At 36.4% G+C, this 6,639-nt stretch overlaps 1 long non-coding RNA gene across 1 annotated transcript in view; it reads left to right on the forward strand.

The window, feature by feature from the left end:
• The window catches only part of LOC118004454, a 44,333-nt gene extending 38,075 nt beyond the window's left edge, over positions 1-6,258 (forward strand). The window contains exon 6 of the long non-coding RNA XR_004677584.1: positions 6,177-6,258. This is a non-coding gene — a long non-coding RNA (uncharacterized LOC118004454). The remainder of the gene's footprint in view (positions 1-6,176) is intronic.
• Positions 6,259-6,639: the final 381 nt, after the last annotated feature.

Here is a 6,639-nt window from a genome sequence, read left to right on the forward strand (position 1 = left end):
CAGAAGTAAAACATGGAGGCTATATCAATTCCTCCTGAGTAGATCTTCACAACATGGCCTCAGTATTCCATTTGATATGAATTCCCTGAATAACAAATATATTCACATTCATACTGTAGTCCAAAATTTATTTTCCAAAACCAAATAGAAATAATCTTTAATATCCATGCTATTACCTTTCAATAAAAATGAAGATATTTTTCCTTATGTGTTTATTAATCAGAACATTTTAAAACTTGGCTGATTTTTTTAAAAATGTAATTTTATCATATAATATAAAAGGAGTATTGGTAAAAAATACCTCATTTTTATTATGACATTGACATTTCTCTTCATGAAGAGAAGCAAGATAATGCCAATACTATTTTAGCCTTTCTCCCTTATGAACTCGATGAATTCATAAAGATAAATGTCATAAACAGAGATTAGCAATCATGCAGTATATATTACAAGGGATTGCATTTTGATCTGACAGGAGGTTTGGCTTTGCAATATTTTTTAAAGTATTGTAAAATTTCAGAGGTTTTTTTGTTTTAATTTTAGCTTTTCAGCTGATGTAATATTTTCTTTTTCTCTTCTCTTCCTCTCTTCTTTTTTATTCTCTGAATCACACTTGTTTTCTGAGACTACATTTCTACCAACCATACATAAATCTATTTTCTATGTTTTCCCCATTCTCAATTATAATGAACCCTTGAATTGTAACCCTCTGGGAAATAAGATTAAACAGTCCATAATTTCAAGTAGTCTTCATGTAATTCTGAAGTAAAAATATGGCAAACTGTCAAATCTGGAAGTGAGAAAGGGAATACTCACAACAGTCCTGTTTGAGCTCTTACAGACTTTGAAGTATTTGGTAGGAGTCCAAAGAAACCCTCAACACAGAACATGACTAATGTGATTTTATGCATGCTGTACCATTGCTCAGAGCTCTGGCTTGATCATGTAATAATGGGACCCCGCTTTTATGCAGAAAGTAGATATGAGGACTAGAGCATGACCAGCATGACCAGGACTTGAAACCACTAAGCAGGAGTGCAGGAAAATTGTATTGGCAGCTTGAATACACCAAAGTATAAAGTTCAGATGTTGGTATAAGTCAGCAGAAGCCTGAATGGTGGGAAAGAAGTGGTATTAACTGTACTTTGGAAAAAATCTGATAGTAGTGGAGTAAGCGAAAGGTGCTTATGGAATGTTATTACGGTTCACTAAGATTCTTGAGAATTTGCCATTATGAATAAATAACCAACCAGCTTGCTTTTGAGAGGACCCAGGAGCAACACTGAGTCATTATTTATTTAGAAATACTCCCAGGAACTGGGTAAAATATAAAGGCTTAGAGGATAGTGAAGGTTCTGGACCACAGGAAAGAAAGATGGTATTAAATTATCTCTCCTCATCATCTGTTACAGTATTCTTGATTCTACCTAGTATAAAGAAGGAAGCTGATCCCTAATTGCATCATAAGAAAATAGGGTATGATCAAAGAAGTCTTTCTAAGGCAGTTAATAATTATGAAACACTAAAATAAAAGTTGGCTAGAAGAGGCTTCCAAATCCTTTCCATCTTTTGTGAGGAAACAGAGGTAAAGGGAAGGCTAACTATCATTTGTTAAAAACTTACCATGGAAAGACACCCATTTAAAGCCTCTGCAAATTGTCCTAAGGGCAAAGAGCAAATAAAGAAAACATCGATTCAAGAAAATCCATGAAATTTTGCTAAGAAAGATGAGTGTCTGTGGTGTTTGAGCCAAGACTGTTCTCCATTCCCTCTCCCTGCTGCAGCCAAGAACGCAGGCCTGTCTCTCCCCCCCCCAGCTCCCAGTAGGAGGGCTTTCTTCCCAAGAGGACAGAAACTCAGTATTTCTCACACATACACCCCCACTACCTGTTGCTGAGGCTAAGTCCTAGGCAAGTGTGATTGAGAGGTGGGGACTCCCTTCCTCTGAACAGTTCTGATTCATGGGATGGAGGTTCTACTTTGGGCACAGCTTGCTGAGCATTCTGGAGCCCTGAGAGCTCTTGCCTCACCTTGTGGTTCCCTGACAAGAGAAGCAAGCCGAGAGAAGCTCAGGCTGCTGCCCCTCTGCACACCTCTCAGTCTACCTGGCACTCAGCTCCTGGAGAAGCAGAATCAGAGTGAAGGTTGTCATTATCCACACTTCAAGCTCCAGACTCCTGTTTTAAAGATTTTGCCTAGGGGAAAAAGAGGCTGCAAAACCCATAGCTCTCAGTCTCTTCCTAAATATATTGACTTCATTTGCAACAAAGATGGATACTTTTTTTTTTTTAATGTTTTATTTATTTATTCATGAGAGTCAGAGAGAGAGAGAGAGAGGCAGAGGCAGAGGGAGAAGCAGGCTCCCCACCTAGCAGGGAGAAAGATGGATAGGTTTAAACTTAACAAGCTCTCAAGAACAGTGGAGGTTGTGGTAAAAGGCAATTGAAAAGAGATTCAAAATACTAGCCAAATTGTTATGCACCAGGGCATTGTGAAAGCACTACAGCAGTAAACCAGCAATTACTAGAGTTTAACAACTGAGGGTGGTCAGAAAAATAGGGAAATAGAGCCTTATCAAAGCCACTGCCATTCCAGTGTCATTTTATAAATTAAGATGTATATGGTAAACCCTAGCACAACTACTGAAACAACACAAGAAATATACTGACAAATTAAAGTGCTACACTACAAAATATTGATTTACTATAAAAGGAAGCAGTAGAGGAGGGCTAGAGGAAGAAAAAGGCATAAGACATAAATATCAAAAAGAAAAATGGCAGACATCAATCCAATTACATCAATAATAATGTTAAATGTGAATGGATTAAAGAATTAAATCAAAAGGCAGAGATTGTCAGACTCAATTTTAAAAAGTAAGATCAAACTATATGCTATCTGTAAGACATACACATTAGACTCAAATATACAAATAGATTGAAGTAAAAGGATAGAAAAAGATGTATCATGCAAACAGCAATCATAAGAAAGATGGAATCACTATGCTGAGTGCAAATAAAATTAACTTTAAGATAAAAATATGCCACTAGAGATAAACATGGACATTTTATAATGATATGTATGAATTGGCAAGATATATAAATTGCATACATATATGCACCTAAAACAGAGACTCAAAACACATGAACCAACAACTGACATAACTGAAAGAAGAAACACACCATTCAACAATAGTTGGAGACTTTAATATCTCACTTTCAATAATGGATAGGAAATTAGGCACAAGATCAACAAGGAAATAGAAGACCTGAACAACTATAAACTAACTAGAACTAACAGACATCTATAGAAAATTCCACCCAATTAACAACAGAATATACATTCTTCTCAAGTACAGCATGACATATTCTCCAGGATAAACTATATGTTAGTCTGTAAAACAGGCATTGTAACCCTTTGGGAAATAAGATTCAACAGTCCACAGTCTCAGGTAGTCTTCATAATATTCTGAAGCAAAAATAAGGCAAATTAAAGGACAGAAATAATATATAGTATGTAAACATAATAAAATACAAAGTATGTTTTCCAACCACAGTGAAATGATATTAGAAAGTAATAGCAGAAAATATTTAGGAAACTTACAAATATGTGGATATTAAACAACACACTTCTAAATAACAAAGGGGTCAATGAAGAAATCACTAGGAAAATCAGAAAACACTTTGAGATTAATGGAAATGAAGAGCTAGAGCACAGCTTAGAGGAGAACTTATAGTTGCAAATGCATATAATAAGAAAGAAAAAAGATTTCAAATCAATGACTTTAACCTTTTGTCTTAAGACACTGGAAAAAAAGAGCAAACCAATCCTAAAGCAAACAGGAAATAATAGAGACTAAAACAGAAATTAACAAAATGGAGGATAGAGAAACAACAGGGTAAATCAATGAAAGGAAAAGCTGGCTCTTTGAAAAGATTTTAAAAATTGACAAACCTTTAGGTAGATTAACCAAGAAAAAAAAAGAGAGAAAGCAGTCAAATTACTAGAATCAGAAATAAAAAAGAGGACACTATTATTGGCCTTACATAATTGTTTTAATGGATCATAAAGTAATAGTATGAACAATTGTACAGTAACAAATTAGATAAATTAAGTAAATGGGCAAATTCTTTGAAAGATAAAAACTACTAAAACTGACTAAAAAATACACTATCTGAATAAACCTATAACAAGTGAAGGGATTGAATTGATAACCAAAAACTACCCACAAAGAAAATCTCACACCCAGCAGCAGACTCACTGCTGAATTCTTTTTTTTTTTTTTTAAAGATTTTTATTTTATTTATTTGACAGAGAGAGAGACAGACAGCTAGAGAGGGAACACAGCAGGGGGAGTGGGAGAGGGAGAAGCAGGCTCCCGGCCGAGCAGAGAGCCCGATGCGGGGCTCGATCCCAGGACCCTGGGATCATGACCTGAGCCGAAGGCAGACGCTTAACAACTGAGCCACCCAGGCGCCCCTCACTGCTGAATTCTATCAAACATTTAAAGAATTAATACCAATTCCTCACAAAGTCTTCCAAAAAGTAGAAGAGAAGGGAATATATCCCAACTCATTTTATAAGGCCAGTATTACCAAACTAAGCAATCACAGGAAAAGAAAATACTAATATCTCTTATGAATATGGACACAAAAATCATCAACAAAATACTAGCAAACTGAATGCAGCAGCATATAAAAAGAATTACACACCATGACCAAGTAGGATTTAGCCCAAGGATGTGAGATTGGTTCAACATCTGAAAATCAATTGACATGATACATCATATCAATAGAATTTTTTAAAATCACATGATTATCTCAATAATTGCAGAAAAAGCATTTGACAAAAATCCACCACCATTTCATAATAAAAACACTTGATAGGAACGCCTGGGTGGCTCAGTCGTTAAGCGTCTGCCTTCGGCTCAGATCACGGTCCTGGGGTCCTGGGATCGAGCCCCACATTAGGCTCCCTGCTCAATGGATAGCCTGCTTCTCCCTCTCCCACTCCCCCTGCTTGTGTTCCCTCTGTCGCTATGTCTCTCTCTGTCAAATAAATAAATAAAATCTTAAAAATAAATTCTCTTAGGCAGTTAAAGGGGAGGTTAAAAGCTCCTCCTGAGCCTTTTGGGCCTTGATTGTCTTCCAGTCAAAATAATCCACATGCTGAAGTGGCACATTCTGGGAGACTTGTTCCACACCCAAGAGCCTTTGTACATTGCCAGTGAGAATATGAAATGGTGCAGCCTTTTTGGAAAAGAGTCAGGCAGTTTTTTCAACCATTAAATGTAGAGATAGCATATGACCCAGGAATCCCTCTCCTTAGGTATAGATCCAAGAGAAATGAAAACATAGGTCTGTATAAAAATCTTTTATACGTGTTTATAGTAGTGTTACTTGTCATAGCCAAGAGGTGGAAACAGCCCAATGTTTGACTGGATACGTGGAGAATGGTTAATTGAAAGTGGTACATCCATACAATGAAATACTCTTTGGCCTGGAAGAAGATTAAAGTACCGATACATGCTGTAACTTAGATGAATCTTGATTAAATTATGCTAAGTGAAAGAACACACAGACACAAAAAAGATCACATATTATATGATTCCATTAATAAGAAATGTCCAGAACAGGAAAATCTGTAGGTACAGAAAGTAGATTAGGACTGGGGGTTAAGGGTAAGAGAATAGAGAGGTGATAAGGAAAGGGTAGGGAGTTTCCTTTTGAGGTGCTGAAAATGTTCTAAACCATGCAACCATGTTGATGGTTGCATGTGTCTGTGAATACATGAAAACCACTGACTTACATGCTTTAATGAGAGAATTGTATGCAATGTGAATTATATCTCAATAAAGCCGTTAAAAAAAAAAAAGAAGGAAAACTACCCCAAGCTTAACACAGCACTAACAATTTCTACTTACCAATGTCTCATTTTTAGGTTCCCTTTTTTAAGGTGAGGAAACTGAGGCTTAAAATGTTTAAGTAGCTATGTCAAGGTCACCCTGTGAGGAAGTACAAGAGAGAGCATTAGATACAGGAAAACCGACTCCCAATTCACTATTGGAATTGAGAGTTGCTGGGTTTGATTATGCACTGCTTTTCCATGTATTATACGATTTAACTCTTGAAACACCTGCTGTGATGTGTAAATATTACTTTCCTAACTTTGGAAATCAGGAAACATATTCACAGAACCTGTAAACTGGCGAAATTTCAAAGCCATTCTTCTTACTGAAAGTAGAATGCTTTGTCCACCTCATCAGAGCGAAGGTCACCTGCCTCCATGAAGGTCAGCAGAAAGGAGGTAAGACCCAAGTATACCGACTCTCCGAGCATAATATTCATATTAAATGAAAACTTTTAACTACCTGCAAAAGAAAGAATAGACCCAAGCCTAGAAAAAATACATCTGCAGGTGAAACAATGTCACCAGCAATTATTTATGAGTTTTGGTCTGCTTGGTAGGCCAGGGAAATGCAAAGACCAACCCCCTAAAAGCCAGTTTTCAAATTACTAATTTGATTCTACTAGTCATGTGTTTTAAGCCTGCTTTCTATCATCACTTATTTATTTAGCTGAATGACATATCAGCTTCAAGAGTCCACTAATGGTGAAATAACCTTTTTCAGAAGGGGAATTG

The sequence above is a fragment of the Mirounga leonina genome, unplaced genomic scaffold (assembly GCF_011800145.1).
Source record: "Mirounga leonina isolate KUSES-001 unplaced genomic scaffold, KU_Mleo_1.0 Mir_93, whole genome shotgun sequence".
NCBI lineage: Eukaryota > Metazoa > Chordata > Mammalia > Carnivora > Phocidae > Mirounga > Mirounga leonina.